Source organism: Equus asinus, chromosome 4, assembly GCF_041296235.1.
Source record: "Equus asinus isolate D_3611 breed Donkey chromosome 4, EquAss-T2T_v2, whole genome shotgun sequence".
NCBI lineage: Eukaryota > Metazoa > Chordata > Mammalia > Perissodactyla > Equidae > Equus > Equus asinus.
Genome location: NC_091793.1, coordinates 18,850,219 through 18,869,555, shown reverse-complemented (window position 1 = coordinate 18,869,555; position 19,337 = coordinate 18,850,219). Strand labels below are relative to the sequence as shown.

The 19,337-nt window shown below is 48.6% G+C and overlaps 1 protein-coding gene across 2 annotated transcripts in view; it reads right to left on the bottom strand.

Annotated features, from left to right (window-relative positions):
- Positions 1 to 18,786, bottom strand: part of PACSIN2 (protein kinase C and casein kinase substrate in neurons 2) — a 137,953-nt gene extending 119,167 nt beyond the window's left edge. For both annotated transcript variants that reach the window (XM_044778307.2, XM_044778314.2), the window contains exon 1: positions 18,650 to 18,786. The gene's annotated coding sequence lies outside the window, so the exon portion shown is untranslated. The remainder of the gene's footprint in view (positions 1 to 18,649) is intronic.
- Positions 18,787 to 19,337: the final 551 nt, after the last annotated feature.

The window sequence follows — 19,337 nt, the reverse complement described above, 5'->3', positions numbered from 1 at the left end:
CCGTCATAAAGCTGGGCCAAGCGGGGCCAGGAGCCCAGGGTGGAGCCACGTTCCCTCAGTCTGATGGCAGGTGACACCACTGCCAGCCCAACTTCCTCAGCTGCAGCCCTGTCCCCAGCCTGGGCCACACTCCACCCACCCAGGCACAGAAGGCTTATTGTCCCCTCATCTTTTTGTACCTGGCAGGCCTCCACAGGCACCTCTGGAAATGAGACATTGCCCAGAACCCAACCACCAGAAAGTCCTTAAAGGCTCTGTGCCCAGGGGTCTAGAGGCCCAGAGTGGAGGGAGAGATGGCATGGGATCCCAGCAGCATCTCCCAGTCCCTTTCTCACACACTGCCCAGTGACAGCTCCTCTGCCATCAAGGGGCTCAACACACACGTGAAACAGAGAAAAAAACAGGCTGTGTGAAGCTGATGACAACAGTAAACAGTCAGGAAAGGGAAGAGATCTGTGTGCAGAGAACCACAATTCCCAGACCTTTGGATTTCACTAACTAAAAATTTTTCCCCAAAATTTGGGGGACTTTTCAACAAATGGTGCCAAAACAAGTGGATATCCACAGGTGAAGAAAATAAACTTCAATCCATACCTTAGGCTATACACAAAAAATAACTCAAAATGGATCACAGACCTAAATGTAAAACCTAAAACTAAAAACTTCTAAGAGAAAACATTTGTGTTTTTTTGTTTTGGTTTTTTGCTGAGGAAGATTTGCCCCAAGCTAACATCCGCTGCGAATCTTCCTCTTTTTGTACGTGAGTCGCTGCCACAGCATGGCCTGACAGATGAGTGGCGTAGATCTGTGCCCAGGAACCCAACCCAGGTCGCCAAACCAGAGTGCACCAAACTCAACCACTAGGCCACTAGGGCTGGCCTGAAAAACATTTGTGACCTAGGATTAAGCAAAGATTTCAGCTATGACACCAACCAAAAAAGCAGAAACCACAGAACAAACTGACTTCATCAAATTTTTTAAACTTCTGCTCTTCAAAAGACACTATTAAGAGAATAAAAAGACTAGCTTCTGACTGGGAGAAAATATTTGCAAATCATATATTTGGTAAAGGACTTGTATCCAGAATATATAAAGAAATCTCAAAACTAAGTAATAATTTTTTAAGTGGGCAAGTGATTTAAACAGATACTTCACCAAGGAAGATATACAGATAGCAAATAAGCACATGAAAGGATGCTCAACACAATTAGTCATTAGGAAAACGCAAATTAAAACCACAATGATACATCACACAAACCTATCAGAATAGCAAAAATTATAAAAACTGACCTGGGGCTGGCCGGGTGATGTAGTGGTTAGGTTTGCAGGCTCTGCTTCCGCAGCCTGGGGTTCATGGGTCTGGAACCCAGGCACAGACCTACACATCACTCATCAAGCCATCCTGTGGCAGTGTCCCACATACAAAGTGGAGGAGGAGTGGTACAGATGTTAGCTCAGTGAAATTCTTCCTCAAGCAAAAGGAGGAAGATTGGCAACAGATGTTAGCTCAGGGCTAATCTTCCTCAACAACAACAACAAAAAGAAAGACTGACCATACCAAGTATTGGTGAGGATCTGGAGGAACTGGAATTCACACACACTGCTGGTGGAAATGTAACATGGTTCAGCACTTTCAAGGTAAAAAACAGCTTGGCAGTGTCTCAAAAAGTTAAACAAACACTACCATATCATCCAGCCATTCACTCTAGTATTTACCCAAGAGAATAAAAGCCTATGTCCGTACAAAGACTTGTATACAAATGTTCAAGGCAGCTTTATTTGTAATAGCCCCAAACTATAAACAGCCCAAATGTCCATCAATAGGTGAATGGATAAACAAAGCGTGGCATAGCCACACAAGGATTAAAAAGAATGAAATATTGATACACACTACAACATGGATGAATCTCACAATAATTTTGCTGAGTGAAAGAAGCCAAACTAAAAAGAGTATATACTGTATGATTCCATTTATGTAAAATTCTAGAAAATGCAAACTAACCTACAGTGACAGAGAGCAGACCAGCAGCTGCCTGGGAGTAGGGAGGGGCAGGCGGAAGGGACTATAAAGTGGCTCAGGGAAACTTTTGAAAGTGATGGATATGTTCATTATCTTGACTGTGGTGATAGCCTAAGGGGTTTATTCATATGTAAAACTTATCAAATTGTATGCTTTAAATACGTGCAACTATTGTCCGATAATTATACTCAACAAAACTTTAAAATTTTGGAGAACAATTACACAAGGCTGCTAACTTTTCATTTTGTCAAGTAAGAATACTCTACAAACTACCACTCTCATCACCAACACTAAAAGATCCAACGGTCACAATTTTATACTAAAAGAGAGCCCTTCCCTAGAAAAGGCAGTTGCTAACCTTAACATATAAAAACTACACTGTCCTTATTTTTCTCACATTGGTCAGAACACTGTTTCAGACCAGCTTTTGTGACCCTCTGGGTGGGGACGCCGCTGAAGGCTCCCTGATCCTCAGGCGGTCCCCAGGCTCGTCTCCACCTCCACCCTGGCAGTTACTCCTGGAGAGGCGGCACTCCAGCTCCAGCAGCCCCGGGGACAGTCACGTGTACTGTGAGACACAGAGACTGTGGCAGTGACCCAAGACACTGAGTCCCTCCCCTCCCAGAGGACAAGAAGTCACAAGAAGAACATGCCCCGAAAGGTTCCTTGAGTGCTGCCTTGCTGCAGAAGTGAACTTAATTGTTTCTAGAAGAGCTATTTACCCCCCAGCCAGAGTATCTGTGCTTCACTACAAGGAAAAGTTTCATATGTCAACATTAAAACTGTTCACTGGGAATCTTCCAGGCTAAAGTCCACGGAGCTGAAGTGGAAATAAAATATAAGCTCCGAAAAAGACCACAATATAGACTGGAATCCTTCTGATATTGTGCCAGAATGCTAACAGAATCCAAAAGATCTCAATCAGCCAAGTCCTAGAAGGAAACTTTGGGTAAAACGGCGCAGTGCGAGTGGTCTTCCTCCTGTGTGGCTGGTTCAGCGGTCAGAACAGCTGAGCAGGGCACAGGCCTGCTCTGGAACCCACCTCCCCAAGCCCCAGCTGTCAGACAGGGAGCAACACCTCTACAGGGTACCACGAGGGGCAGAGGTGGCATGAGTCAAGCACACTCAATAAGAAGCATGGACTTTGTTATTTCAAGAAACCAAATATACGCTGAATCCAGGGCAGTGCCCTGGACAAACAAGCACCCACACGTGCACTCGTGGGAATACTCCAGCCTACACACCCGAGCTCCAGCCACATACCCTGTACACAGCCACCATTTGGCCACCTCTCAGCCTGGGGCAGGTGCACACAGTGGCAAAGTCCAACCTCAGTGGAACACAGCCAGGCAAGAGGCCCTCACAGGCCATGTAAGTGCGCTAGGGGTAACTGGGACAGGGGATCCCAGGGTCTCTGTCCTCATGCACAGTCTAGAAGGGGAGGTACAGGTTTCAGGTAGGCATAACCCTTGGCCTTTCAGATTCCTCACCCTGTGGAGAGAGTCGTACTGGAAGAGGGCTCAGTGCAGGAGTCCCACATGGCACATCCGTCCTTGGAGCCACAGCCCTGCAGCCAGGGAAAGAAGCCACAACAGCTGCCACCCCCCCACCCACCCACCCCACTCAGAAATCCTACAGGTTCTCTCTTGTCAGCCACCCCCAATCCCTCATTCCCCAATCTCCATCTTATTGGACTTCAATCCCAGATTCCTCCAACCCTGCCTCGCCCCTCCAGACTGGAAACTCCATTTAGAATAGAATGCCTCCCCAACTGTCTCTCAGGACCTGACTTCCAACAATGGCCCCTTGGTCGCATAACACAGGGACAAGTTCCCCCTCCCGGGCTTGGGGCTTCTCCGGACCCAACTGCCCAGGAAGAAAGACTGGACACTGCAACATGTAATTAGCACTGAGCCAAGCACAGTCAAGCCATTCCTCTACGATGTGAGCTGGCTGTACAGAAACCTAAGCCTGGCATTTAGGCATGTTTCAAAATAACTCCAAAGGTGCACTTTTGTGTTTGACAGAAGCTGTGGAAGCCTCAGAAGGAAGCAGAGCTATAAAGTTATTAAATGTAAATATTTAAAGAACTAGCAGCTGCCCATGCCAGGAGGATGCAGCTTGCAAACCTCCAGTCAGAATAATGATTCTGGCCTGTCAGGGACTGAGTGGAGATCACCAATGCTGTTTCATTCCACCCTCCACAGAGAATGCAGTTTTTTAAAGCAACTTTTCAGGACGTTACTCTGTCCATTGGGCAGTGCCTTAGAAGTTAAAACAAGAAAGCAACTGTCTGGTGTGGAAACCCCAGTGTGCACACAAATCTCATTAGCCAAGTACTAAATGATGTGGATTCCAAATGTCACTCACGAGGCAATTATTTGGGACTCAGGATGGGATTGTGCAATTTCGCTAATAGTAAATACGTATTTTTAGTAACTTAGTGTCTATAATGTCTACCATGTAGAGGCCTGAAAGCACGTTCCACTCATGGTTCCATCGATGAGCAAGGCAATTTGATGTGACTGCCACATAAAGATTAAATTTTTGACTGCTAACGGAACCAGTTAGAGAATAGAGATTGTCCAGGACAAAATGGTCACAATTAATTTTTCTATGGCATTTCTGATGATGTCCTCAGGCCTGGCTTGCTGAATTCCACAACCCCAAGCTGCTCACTGATCAAAAGCACACATCACACTTCTTGGCTGTGAGGCCTGTTACTTAACCTTCCTGAGCCCAGCTTTCCCCCTGCAAAACAAGTTGTCATAGGATAGGTGCAATCACGCACGGAAGAGGAGGGCACCTGGCAAAAAATAAGCCTCAATATAAAATCATTATAATAATGATGGTGGAATCAAAAATCAGTTCCAGAAGGTGAAAGCTGGATGGGAACTGGGAGGCCGGCAATGAGCCAGCCCCAAGCAGGCGGGAGGTGGCCTGGACACGCCTGCCCACTGAAGCTGGCCTTCCCTCCACACTGGGACATGTAAAGTCTCGGTCTCTTTTGTTCCTGCTGTAACCCCATGGCCTAGAACTGTGCCTGGCACATGACAGATGTTCAAATATTTGTTGAACAAATGAATGGGGATTTATGAACCCATCAGAATTGCATGCAAAAAATGTTTGCGTCCATTTTGACAGGGAGAGAATCTATTTTCATGAAACTCTGAAGGAGATCTGAGACCCAAATATAGGTCAAGAAATATTGCTGACTTCTACCCACGTGTCTCAGAACACCAATGACCACAGTTAGATGAGTAGGGCAGCAAAGTCACAGAGCAAAATGTAACCAAGAGGAGAGCTTTCCTAGAAAACAGAAGGCTCCTCAAGGGCCAGCCCCCATGCAGTCACCAGCTTAGCCAGAGGCAGGCCCCAGACTTTCAGTCTGCGGTCTGGATTCGGGAATGTGCTTTGCAACTAAAGCCGCAGGTTAAGGAGGGAATAGGAATTTGTTGAATTTAAAAAAAAAGAAAATCACTCTGTAGCATGAAGGTACCCTGGGAGAGACAGGTGAAGGTGAGCCAGAGTCAGAGCTCCTAGGGGATCGAGGGATCCGGCAGAAGGCTCGATCGCTCGGATGTAAGCAGCTTCTCTGCTGCCACAGGGACTGCAGACACTCCTTCTGCTTGAACCTGGTGTGGATTCTGAGCTCCAAACCTTGCTTCCAGTTAACAGCTCAGCCCAGCCACACTGGGGACTCCATTTCCCCAATATGCCATGAGCCATGAGCCATGCAGATACCAGTCAGACAGAAGGACATACGCCAAAACACAGGGCAGGAAAAGGGCAAGGCAACAGGAAATGTCTACTGAACTATCCTCCAAAAGGACTCTTTTTTAAGGTCAACAAGGCTAGATGATAGTACTTGTAGCATTCAATGATTGAGGAAATCAAGATGACAAAGGCTACTATAAATTCACGTTTTAAAACGAATTGGTATTTTATTAATCATAATCAGGATCATTTTTATTCCGTAACACAAATATTTTATCAGTGTATGTGTGTGTTTGTGTACAGGGCAGTAAAAAATCCATCTACAAACGATGTCTGGTGGGCACAGCCCTGAGTAAGCAGTCCCTCTGCAATCACCCGGAAAGCCAGGGTCCCTGTCGGGGAGCACCAATGCACTGAAGAGAGAGCCTGGAGGCAGACCTGGGGCTGAGGCGTTAGCAAGCTTCTGTGAGCCTGTTTCCTCAACTGTAGAGTGGGAATCATAGAGGCCCACGGCAGGGCAGCTGGGACGCCCAGAGACACAGCACTGGCTGTGCTAAAGGGAGCTCTCTGAGTGCAGCACTGTCCCAAGTGTGGGACATGCATTCATTCGTCCAGTCCTCACAACATTCCTATCATTATCCCCATTTTAGAGGTGAGGTAGCTGAGGCACAGAGAGGCACAGTAACTTGCCCAACGTCCCGCAGTAAAGTGCAGGGCTGGGATTCAGGCCCAGACAACCTGCCTGCAGAGCTCCTTCCATGATATGATATAGCTATGATACAGCTGCAGCAGAGGACACTGGGCTGGCCCTGGATCGGAGCTCCGCAGAGGCTTGTCCCTGCCCCACTGCTCCAAGAGGGCCCTCCTATGGGGGAAAGCAACCGGTGACCCAGGTCAGGGCTCCAAAAGCCAGCCTCCCCATCTACAGCAGGAGCCTGCAGAGGGACTTGGGAGCAGGGCTTCGCAGCCTTTGTGGACGCTGGCAATTTGCCACCTCCACCCCAGAGAGGGAAAGCCCCCTCCCTCCCACCCACTCCTCAGGAGTCCCGAGTGGGCTCACAGAGTCTCTCTCTCTCTCTCTTCCAATCATACGGCTAACATTAAGTTTTTGTAAGGCAGAGATTTAAAGTGGTTTTCTTCCCCCTGCCTCTTTATTTATCAGTACGAGAGCATGTTACTTCCAACTACTTCTAAATTTTGTGAACCTGCAAGTTCCTGGTAGAAGTTGTAGACCAAAAAGCACAGGTCCAAAGTAGCAATTCTAGAGATGAACACAAAAAAATCCTTCAAGGAAGGTGACTGGTCTGAGCTTTAAAGGGAAACAGTGAGACAGCACCCCCTGCCCTCCCAATGAAGCAATGTCAGACCCACACCTGCAAGGGCAAGAAGGAAAGAAAGAAATCCAGAAGGAAATAAAAGCTGCATTAAGGATAAAATCACAAAAGCTAAGTCTGGAATTTACTATACCAACCACTTCACTCAGTTTTCATAAAAGGAGACACACTGTAGCACTCCAATAATCCAATGACATTTTTTCCCCATGACTAACGTGTGGCCAGGACTACCTCTCTGGCCTCACTGCAAGGCCCTGTGTCTGTGGGACTCTGGGGCAAGGACCAGCTCTGGGCTCCAGTGACCAGCCCCAGCTCTAAGAAGCAGAAGAAGCTCAACGGGGCAACATGCACTTGCCCAATCCAGAATAAAGTCTGGGTCAAGGGCTGCTAAGGAATTCTTCCTCATGGTCAGTTACCAAAGGTCCAGTCCTGAAATAAAGTAGCCCCACTCCATGCCACCCAGCCAAGTGGGGGCAGCTGAGCAGAGATTTCTCAGGAAATAAAACAGGAAGTGTGGACAGGACAAAGAGAAGCTGAGAGCACATGCCTCTGGGGCTTGGTGGTTACCAACCCAGCTTGGCTGAGAAGACTAAGGATGCCTTGGGGTTTCCATCCAGCCCTGCCAGAGTCTTCACCACACACACAACCAACAGCTTGGCCAGTTGCCTAGGCAACAGCCAACCTAGACATGTTTAGGCATCTGTGGAAACCAGGGCAAAGTACAATTTCCATACTTGTGATAAAAATACAGATTGCCAAGCACAGAGCAAAGCATTACTCTAAAATTTGAGTTTATTGACAGAATAAACAGGGGCGAGGAGGAGAAGCAGGAAGTTAGGCAGCACCTCACCGAGCCAGTGAAGTTAGACCAGCCCTACAGTGCTGGCACCTAAAATCTACTTGTGCCTAGGAAAAAAACCTCTTACTATGCTTCTGTGTTGTTGGTGATTATTTCCTTTTATTTCTACCTTAGTATGTAGTAATGTCTTTTGTTTTGTTTTGTTATAAACATCAGCCTTTCTTAGCTAGGATAAGAGGAACCAAGAAAAGACCGTTGTGATCCACCCACAGTGAGGCCAGAGAACTAAAGGGGAAGCAGCCCCCCGCCCCCAGGGTGGGTGACAGCAGGAAGCCAGGGAGAGAGCCTAAGGGTGAGAGCTGAGGCCACCACTGGTCCCCACCTGGAGTTCCTCCTTGTCCCTGTTAAGCACATTTTCCTTTGCAGACCCTGGAAAATGAGCCACCAGGAAAACAGGACTCCTCTCAGTCTCAGGGCGGTTACCTAAGGGACAGTGAAAGGTGAAAACGTAAGGCAGCCCACAGTGAAGGACAGTGACTTCAGGACAGAAAAACAAACAGGTAAACAAACAAAAGAACAAGGAGAGTAAGCACCATCACCATAAACCTCCCACTGTGTTCTCTGAGATGTCCGTCTCTAGCAATGAGCAGAGCTGGGAACATCTGCAAGAGCAGCATCTAGAAGTTGCAGGCGGAACGTGAAGGACCTTGAGATCCCTCAGGCTGTCCTGATGTGTGAACGATACCAGCAGAAACAACCTTGCATAGTCCTTCCCAATATGCATACTGGAAGTGAGGAAAAGAAAACAAGAAGGAGTTCAAAGAGAGACTGGTTCAGAGTATCACGATGACTGAGCTGATGAAGGAATGCAACCACGAATACTCACGACCTTGGGAACGTAGAATGTTAGCTCAGGTGATTAATAAATAAAGTAGTAAGGACTTTTTCAAAGACTGTTTCTTGCTAATGAAAGTAAAGCATCTAATTCAAGTAAAATGATATCCAGAAACTTAGGAAGGAAATGTGACTCATTTAAGAAAACCTCACAAAAGTTTCTTATCTCACAGATAGTTGGAAGTTCTAAAGGCCAAGGCATCTTAAAGAGAAAGAATCCCTCAATATCTTCACCCTTAAATATCAGAAAAATAAGCCCACAAGCAACAGAGGAAGCGTTCATAACACTCTAAGATGTTCATATCCTTTAATCCAGGATTTCTATTTCTGGAAATTTATCCGCAGAAACTAACTAGATGAATGAAAAAAGAAAAATGAAACCGTAAACTGCAAATTCATCTACAATAGCAAAAAAAAGTGGAAATAACCTAAAATGTCCAGAATTAGGGAAATGTTTTAATCTCATTACATCAACAGGATTACGCAATCGTTAAACGTCCTTTTAAAGACAGTGGCAAAACACAGAAAATATTTGATAAAATATTTAAGTGAAAGTGAATACAATCGTAACAGCATAGATTAGTGACAAGGAGACAGGCATATGTGGTCAATGAAGGCTTCGAAGTCTCTCCTGTTCACAGCCTGAATGACCTTGGACCAAGCACCTGATCTCACTCCCTGCAGGGCCTCACGTTCAAACTAGTAACCTGGGAGGTAGACAGAGGCAAGGGCCCTCTCCTGCCTCTTCCAAAGCTTGAACAAAGTAGGCAGCTAGTAGGCAGCAGCTACTGCTTCTAAGATACATAAAACCCTACACATGTGGAAGGTAAGGTACAAAGAGAGTTCTTTATCCAGAAAATTCTATCTTCTATGTTGTAGGTTCAATATTTTAAAAACCAGAAAGCAAAAAAAAAGTTTTTGGGGCCGGCCCTGTGGCCAAGCAGTTACATTTGCCCGCTCTGCTTCGGCAGCCCCAGGTTTCACCGGTTCAGATCCTGGGCACGGACATGGCACCGCTCAACAGGCCATGCTGAGGCAGCGTCCCACATGCCACAACTAGAAGGACCCGAAACTAGAACATACAAATATTACTGGGGGGGCTTTGGGAAGAAGAAGAAGAAGAAGAAAATAGAAGATGGGCAACAGATGTTAGCTCAGGTACCAATCTTTAAAAAATAAAAATAAAAAAGGCTTTTGACACAAAAATGACAATTATCACAAGAATAAAAACAAACATCTGCTCCAGTTTAACTGCACAAATGATCTTCACTTGATATCAAAACGTCAACAAAATGTGACGATCTTTCACCATGTTACAAGCGTAGCACAAAACGAATGCTCTCCAGAACTATAATTTCTTCTCCCCTGATTACTTTTTAACAGCATATGACACCTTTTACAAGGCAGGTGGTAGGAGGGGAGGCAAGAGCAGCCCTAAGCCAGGAGCTCTGGAACCCCAGTGCAGGCTTCCCCCTCTCGGGCCAGGAGAGGGACAGTGGCAGCGGCTGCACAGGTAGACCGGCTGCCACCACCCTGACAACAGGCCCAGCAGCTGCGCTGCTCAGAATCTTCTCCATTTCTGCCCTTATCTCCCTGCTGCATAACTTACCGCAAATTTGCAGGTTACCTTAACAAAGTTAGTTACAGGCACAGACTCTGTCTTAAAGACCACATAACTTGCCTCTTTTCTGTGTTTCTGAGATGTGGGGAAGCGAGGTTAACTTTAAAAGATTATTTTCATATTTCAGGGTGAGTGACTCAGAATCCACTTATTCAAGGCAGCAAGATAAGCAAAACGAATGTGGCTTCAGAGTTAGGCTGAGGGTCAGCTCTGCTGGTGCCCCCTGAAGGTTACTTCATCTCAGAGCTTCAGTCTACTCATGTGTAAAGTGGAGTCATGCTATCCTGCTGCAAGAATTAAATGAGGAGGAATGTAAAGCTTCTTGTATGGACCCTCAGAAACCCCAGAACCTGGAGGCCTGTCCCAGACGGAGACCCCCCACCCCTGATCTGCCCCCACCCTCACCAGCCTCCTCCTTGGCATCTGCCCAGCCTCCTTAGCTGATGATCCCTTCACTGGTGCAGAGGTCACAATTGCTCCCTTAATTAAAACATCATTATGTCCAAGCTAAACAGTGGCCAGGCAGGCCAGCTCCATCCTCCAGCTAATCAGTCAGCTACAAAATCCACAAATAGCAGGCATGGAGGTCCATGCGGGGAGCAGAGCCTGCTCTGTGGTTTTTCTGAAGACCACAACTCACAGACTTGGCACACTAGGTTGGCGACAACATAATTGGGTACAATGGAACACAAATACAGTTTAAAATATGACCATGTTCACAAACTATGGTTTGGGAATCATTTTATAATAATAAAATTTCATTTAATTCAACAGGAAACTTCAAAACACTAGCCACAGTTTATTCTATATGTTAAAGACAGCCTGCAGGCTCCAGCAGAGGCCCCCCTAACCAGGCTCCCTGGGAGCCTGGCCTTGGACTGAGGCCTGTGTGGGGTCCTGGCTGGTCAGCCTCAGGCAAAACCACTGACCCAACCCTCCAGTTGCCCCCCAAGCCTCCAGTTGTCCCATTTTCTCCTCAAACAATGCAGAGGGGAGCAAACCAACAAGGCTGCCCTGAAAACAAAATGAGGGCTATGGGAAAGTTCTTGGTAAACTGCAAATGCCTACACAAGCAAGCTGTTTTTATACATATTTAAATTATAAAGTTATTACTCAAATATTAATTCTAAAAATAAAAGGGCAATGGTACAGTTTGGAAAACAAGGAGAAACTTTCCATAATTCTAGTGCCTTAACTATTGTTGCTGTATATATTATTTTAATAATATTTTACACGTGATGAGTGTACATATAGCTTTACAATTTGCTTTTTCAAGTCTTTATATTTTTCATCACTTAAGTTTGAGCTATCATCACCATCCCACACTCTCCCTTCCAATTCAGAGTCACTAAGTCTAGTCACAGCAAGACCCCCCATCCCAGGGCCAGGCTTTCTATAACCTGTAACACTCAACTCAATCACAAACTCACCAGGCCAGAAGGGAGCAAGGCCTCTACATGGCAGGGCTGCCCTCAAAACCCAAAGAGGATAAGACCACCCTTAGGCCTTCACCTCAACAAAGGGGACAGAAACAGAGAAACTTAGAGGTGGTGAGAAGAGACAAGCCTTGTGAGTGCCAGGACGGGAGGATTCCACGTAGGGCCAGAGGCCTCACCCACGTCAACAACCCCAGCAGCATCCCTGTGACCCCACGTCACCCAGCAAAGGTCCAAGGTCCACTTTGGCTGGAGAAAAGGATAACATTTTATTTAATAATAGGAGGACGGCCCCGTGGCCAAGTGGTTAAGTTCATGCGCTCTGCTTTGGCAGCCCAGGGTTTCGCTGGTTCCGATCCTGGGCGTGGACATGGCACCACTCATCAGGCCATGCTGAGGCGGCGTCCCACATGCCACAACCAGAAGGACCCACAACTAAAAATACACAACTATGTACCGGGGGGGCTTTGGGGAGAAGAAGAAAAATAAAATCTTTATTTAATAATAATCCTTTTAGAGGGTTTTCAATCAAATTGAATAACATAACATGAATTTGGGCACTTTAAAGGCATATTTTGTTTAATTAACAAATTCACTTAAGTAGACATTGCAGTTTGAGCAATACCAAAGTTACTGAGCCAGCACCATGGGCCAGGAACAGCTGCTGGGCTTCTGGGGCCCATTACCTCACAGAGCCTTTCCTCAGGGGTATGAGGAGTGGGCTGTCAGTATCCCGGTTTGTGAAATGTTGAAGTATTTGGCCAGGGAAGGCCAAACAGTTACCTAGTGGTGGAGCTGGAACTCAAATATAGAGCAGTGTGACTCTGAAGCCACGTTACCTCCTACACCTTACTGCAACTTTATCTTTTTTCTGCAGGAGCTGGCAGTAAGTTACACACCAACTGCATGGATGTGTGATCATAAACCATATGGAAAGGGAAGCAGAACCCAGGCAGCCACTGCATATCAACCAAAAATGCAAATACAGGCAAAGAAACTGAGTCAAGACTGACACCCGTCTCACTCTGGAAGCCCCCCTCATGAGAGAGTAAAGTCACTGCTTCCTAGGAACGTCGATGGTAAAGCTTGAGCCTCCAGGAACACAGGTGACCTTTGTTAAAATGAGCCACCTGGATCATCCCTCCCCAGATCTGCATCCCTGACTTCTCAACTGACGTCTGGCTCCTGCACAGAGCTTCAACCTCCTGTGTCTACTACCCTGAAACAGCTTCCCGCTGAATCCAATCTCCAGGAGGAGGTCCAAACCCGAGCTTGGCATGCAAGGCAGGTCACTCAACCTGAAGCCTGCCCACCCAGCCTTCCCTCCCTCCACCCTCAGCGGCACCTTCTCACACCAAGCCACTTGCACCCCCACGTTCTTTACAGATCCACACCTCCGCCTGGGACTCTCCTTCCAGTCATCGCCACCTGGAAAGCACCTGTATATCTGGAAAAACCACTCCAAAGTCACCTCCCCGAAGGTCAGCTCTCTGCAGTGTCCTGAGGGCAGTCAGATCCACCCTCTTCTGTCTCCCTCTCCTTTGTACAGCTCCTATCTGCTACTGTCACAATGAAACGAGATTGCTTCTAGGCCTGCCTCCTGACTGAGCTGCCTCTAAGAGTATGAGTGAGCTTAATCTCGGGATCCCAGAGCTGCACACGCAGTGGCCAGCATGGCCCCGAGACACACCCACGCACACTCTCTCCAAACACTCTCAGCCCTGAGGAGAGCAAAGTTAAAATAGAAAGCAGGTACTTCCACACAGCAGCCTAATGGAGTTCTCCAGCTCACTACTGACAACCCTGCCACTCTATCAATATTTAAGTCACAGACGGGAAGCCACTGGAAGAGAACAGCCAACCTACAGACGAAAGTTCCCTGGTCAGAGTAAGTGCTCAGAAATATCCGGCAGAGCTAAGGAAGGAGGCATTACGGCAGGTGACGTGGTTAACTGGACCCAGTCCCTGATGGTGGCAACAGCCTGGAGTTTACACTTCATCATGGCCTTGCCCTGACAGCCTCGCTTCCTGGCCAGGCTTCTACTTTTGGCGACTTTCTACTGCTTAACGTTCAGAATTCAGTGACTGCCTTTAGCTTCCACCAATTCCCTTCTCTGGTGAGCAATTCACTCAGGGAAGCCGAGACATGACATCAGGCTTTATGTTCAGCATCAGTGAGGGTGTACATCCTCATCCTCACAGGTATCCTAAAGAAATGCATTGTGAAATGAACAAACTCCCTTCCCGTGCCTGGAGAGGGAATGATGGTGGCCTGTCTCCTTCCAGGCATCAGGTGTAACATCACAGGAGAACACACACACACCACATTTGAGTGATACCTCCTGTATACCTTCCTATACCTCCATGTCTTATTATTCAAAACATCTTTATGATGATGATTCTTTTTTTTTTTTTAAGATTTTATTTTTTCCTTTTTTTCCCCAAAGCCCCCCAGTACATAGCTGTGTATTTTTAGTTGTGGGTCCTTCTAGCTGTGGCATGTGGGACGTGGCCTCAGCATGGCCTGATGAGCAGTGCCATGTCCGCACCCAGGACTCGAACTGGCAAAACCCTGGGCCGCCAAAGAGGAGCGCGTGAACACAACCACTGGGCCATGGGGCCGGCCCGACGATTCTTTTCATCAGTAATAACCCACCAAACTTCCGTGAGGCTTTAAAGTTTAGTCTTCTTTTGCATACATGAGCTCTTTATGTAGCTAAGACTCTGTACTGAAAAAAAAAACCAATCCCTAAAATATTCGGAATCTGGTCAGAAGGCCACAAGAAGCCACTGTTGGACAGTCATGGTCATTGGCACAAACCACACCCAACTCTCAAACCCACTCAGCGGCTCTGGGCCCAGGGAGGGGCCCCCCAGGCTGCAGAGAACATCTCATCTGTGAGGACATATTTGGATGGAAGAAGTCAAACATTTGGAATTTTCATTTAACATTTATTTCACAAGTTTCTCAAGTGCTAAGCAATTGAGAAGTAATCATTTCAAAGTACTCTTTAGTTGATAAACATTAAACAAGTCTGCTCAAAACACCCAAGTCCTACGAATGTGTCCCTGTGAAAAATATGGCAAGGAAAAAATAACAAAAACAAAATAAGTAATCTTTTGACAGTCAGGCAGAAAGGTGTTCTGTGATCCGAATTCGGGGGGGGGGGGGCGGGGAGGAGTCCTTTCAGCAGATGAACAAATAGTTTCCTCTGCAAGTGACACATTCTAGGCAGTTTACACTGCCGAACATAACTTACAGTGACAACCACGAAGGAAGCAAAACCTAAGGGGAAAATCCCAAGCTGGCAACCAGGAGCCCTGGTTCTGCTCCCAGGACAGGCCTCTGGCTGGGTGCTCCTACGAAAGGGGTGGCAAGGCCTGGTACTCCTTTCTTCATCATAAAGAAGAATATCCATTGCCACCCACACCACTCAGAAATGGTGGGAAGACAAAAAATGAGAAGTGAAAATGCTTTAGAATGTGGCCTCTATTAAAACAAGTCATCATTATTATTAGCTCAAAGATAACCAGGAAAATAGGATTACAGAATATCAGAAGTGAGAGGGAGCTTAGGGATGGGCTGAGCCAGGAGTTCCTAATCTGGGTCCAGGCCTGTGAAACAGTCCACAAGTGTGCTTTCTGGGAAGGAGTCCATAGTCTTTATCAAAAGGTTAAGAACCTTTAAGCCACTCATTTTATAAATATGAAAACAGAGATCCGAAGATATGTGATTGTCCTAGGCCTCAGGGTCAGTCAGGAAAAGGGTGGACACAGCTAAGCGCTCCTAGCCCCCTCCACGCTCCTCCCACTCTACCATCCCACATTCTAGGGAGGAAAAGTCACATAAATCTCATATAGCCATAGAGTATGTTACACAAGCCACCACGTGGTTGCTAAAGTTATAGCAAAGTTTCTATCCTTATTTTTCTTTCTTAGGTCTTCTTGCTGAGGTCTTTGCTGATTGAGACAGAATTTTATTTATTTCTATACTTTCATCTCTTGTCTAGTTCATTGCTTGGTGCCAGGAAACATTAAAATGATTTTTTAACATCGAAAATAAAAAAGATTTTATTCTGGAAGACAAGAAAATAAGACTACACAGTGCTCTGTTTCATTAAGCAAACAGGTGAACATGCAGTCATGGGAATAAACGCAAGTCAATATATAACTTAAGAAAGAAGTTTTTGTTGTTTTGTGTGTTTTTAATCAAAATACCAAAACTTGTGCTCTTAGATGGACGTTGTCTTTCAAATAGTTACCTCTGGAACTACACATATGCCAAGAATGTTGCATTGCACAGAATACTTTGAGAAATCTTCTTTTAAGACTATCTCCAGTCAGCAGAGCACAATCATCTGAACACTGGAAATCTGAAGGAGTTCCTACACAACTATCCCAGGAACCACTGCGACCCCTCAGGAGTCAGGTTTCAGGCACTGACTATGCCTTGAGGTATGTGAAGGACACTGCCAGGGCCATAAAGAAAGGCCTCTACCTGTGGAATGTGAACTGACTTTGTGCTAAGGCATTGCTGCACTGCCTTCAGGTATGCAGCTACAGCTCCAAACAATCTAATCGGAAAAAAACTGAGCCAGCACGATGGCTCATGTGAACATAGTCATTACCCCCTAATCTACTGCTACAAAGCCACCATTACAATCTGATGGCAGATAAGGCAGGCCCCACTCAGCTGGAAGGTTCAAGTGAGGGTGGCCAGAGAACACTCGGTAAATGCTACCCCGATCTCTAAAGACAAGGCGCCATGACTATCATTAAGGAATCTGTGCAATCTTTTTGATATTCCATAACATCCTGGAATCAACTGATGACCCTGTCAGAAGCAGGAAGCCTGAGCATCACGCCCTTAACTCGGTCTGCACGGCCTTCCAAGTGAATAGAGAAGAAATGAAAAGGTTAATTAAGGACAAATGCCCCTCACTCCCACCCCAGAAGTGGTGTGGCCATCAGAAAGACGGACTGGGTGTCCAGGACTGGGAAAAGCCAACTTCAGTTCTCGGCAGCAGGCGATGTTCAAAACCCAGATGTTGTTTTTTTACATATGCATACTTTTATTTAAATATTATGACTTCTTATGCATTTGAGACTTAAAGCTCCACTTAAGACTTAAAGTTCTTAGCACGAGCTAAGAATGCCATTTCCATTCAAATGAGTTTTTATTCTTCTCCAAAAAAGTGAATAAAGAGTGCAGACCTAATCACTCATCTACTCCTCTGTGTTATGTTACTTTCCCAAGTAATAAATATCATCAGCCTAATGGCCAGTTAAAGCTTCAAGACAATTGTCAAAAGAAAAACACACCACAGAAAAGGTTTTGATGTAATGGCCTTGTATCTTAACTAGCATAACCTCACCAAGGAGATCGCCAAACTCTAGAATTAACTTCAAATGCACGCAGATGAGAGTTTCCCGTGTGAATCAAGAGAAACCCAAGCTGCACCGGCTCCCACTGAATGCCTCTATGAGGAGGCTGCAGGCAGGCTAGTGAACCAAGCAGAATAAGAACTTTCAGGCCAGAACCAGAGGGTGGCATTCAACAGCGTCCACCTGGTTGGTTCCCTTGCCCTGGGCTACAACCCGGCAATCCTAGGAGGGTTCAAACAGAGCTTCAGCATGGTGGGCTAACTGCAGAGGAGGGAAAGGAAGCTATGAGCTCATGTCCGCAGCTCAGGTTTAAATTCTTTGAGCTGCTCTCTTAATTTTCATCAGGACAGCCAGGGAGTGTTTGGTAAACAGGGTAATGAGTAGCTGTGGAGACTCTGAGCAGTCTACCCTCGTTAACCACAAAAACACAGGACAGTGAGGAGGAGAGAAGACAAGACCCAAGAATGGCGCACACACCCCACCTGAAGGCCACCTTCACCCAACCAGCGAGCAGCACTCTGTGGGACCGAAGCAGACAGCACGACTTGCTACCCTGACCAGGTCCATCCGAAAAGAAAATCGACCTTCTCTGGTGGAGCCGAAACCCAATGAACCACTGAAACTGAGTAGAAATCTCTGCCTCTCCAAACCCGGGCCTCTCCAGATGCCCCAGCAGGTTCGGAAACCCCAGAGGAGGAGGCAGGGCGCTCACGTTCCCTAGAATCGATGACAGTCTGGGAAAACTCCGAGGGGCAAACACCCGCAGCCTCTCCTGCCTGTCCCCCCAGCCCTAGGACCTGCTCACAAGGAAGGGCTTTGCCACCCCCCGCGCCCCCACACAGAGCCAGGAGAGGGACAGAGCGTGGGAAGGAAGGAAACCGAGGCCGGTCATCAAAGCGCCCCAGATGAGCGCGTCCGCGTGTGTCCTGCCGGCCCCCGCCGCCCCTCCCCTCCACGCCACCCCGGACCCAGCCCTGCCCTCCAGCCGGCGCTCGGCAGCCACACCTCTGCCCGGCGCAGCGGCCCGGCCCCGGGCGCCTCTGCGCCCTCGGCTTCCTCTCCAGCCGAGCCCCGCGCCGCCCGAGTCTCTCCCGAACTCGCCCACCGCCCCGCCGGCCGCAGCCCCGTGACCCCGCGGGCCGCGCCGCGCTCCTCCCTCCAGCCGGCCCCCGCCCCAGCGCGCGGCCGCGCCGCCAGAGCCCTCGCCCGGCCCGCGCCCCCGGCCCCGCCCGCCCGCCCGCCCCGCTGCCCTCGGACCCCCGACGCCCTCCCCGGCGCCCGCCGCCGCCCCGGAGCACAGCCCGCCCGAGACCGGGACAGGAAGTTCGCGCGGCCCCGGCTGCGCTCGGCGCGCAGCGCGGCCGCCTAACAGGGCGCGGGCCGGCCGCCCTCCAGCGCCCCCGCGGCCGCCCGCGCGCCCAACCGCCGCGCCCCGCCCCTCACCTCGGCCGCCGCTCGCCTCCCGACGCGCCGCGCACCCGCTCCGGCCGCAACGGCGTGTCCAGCCCCGGCTCCGGCTCCGGCTCCGGCCCGGCTCCCGCCCTCGCTCCGGCCGCGCTGCCCTGCCCCGCCCCGCCGCGGCGCGCCGCGCCGCGCCGCGGCCACTGCTGCCGCCAGCCCCGAGCGCACCGCCCCCGCCTCGCCTGCTGCGCTCGTCCCATTGGCTGCTGGGCGCCGGGCCCCGCCCCACAGCCCCTTGGGCGCCCCTGATTGGCCTAGAGGGCGAGGAGGTGTCTCGTCCCCTAGCGCGCAAAAGAGACCTCCCCCGCGCGCCATTGGCGGCTTCCTCTGTCAATCAAAGGGGGAGCACCTACTTAACCGGCTGAGAGGGCGGCTGGGGTCGCTCTCCGGAGGTCGCTTCGAAGCAGGGGTTCTTGGCTTCGCTCTCTGGGGCGGAGTTTTGCGGCTTCGGGGGCTCTCAGGGGTAGGGGATGCGGTAGGGCTGCACCGCGCCTGTGGGAGTTCAGAGCAGGTAGTCTTTCTGAAAGTTTCCTCTCCTAGGGCGCTCAGAGAAGCCAATGTCATCCGGGCTTCCTCAGATTCAGCCACAGGAGCAATTCCACCTGAGCCGGCTTAGTTTAAGCAGGGCAGAGCGGGGTGTGTGTGCGTGTGTCCGGGGGCGCCGGGGACT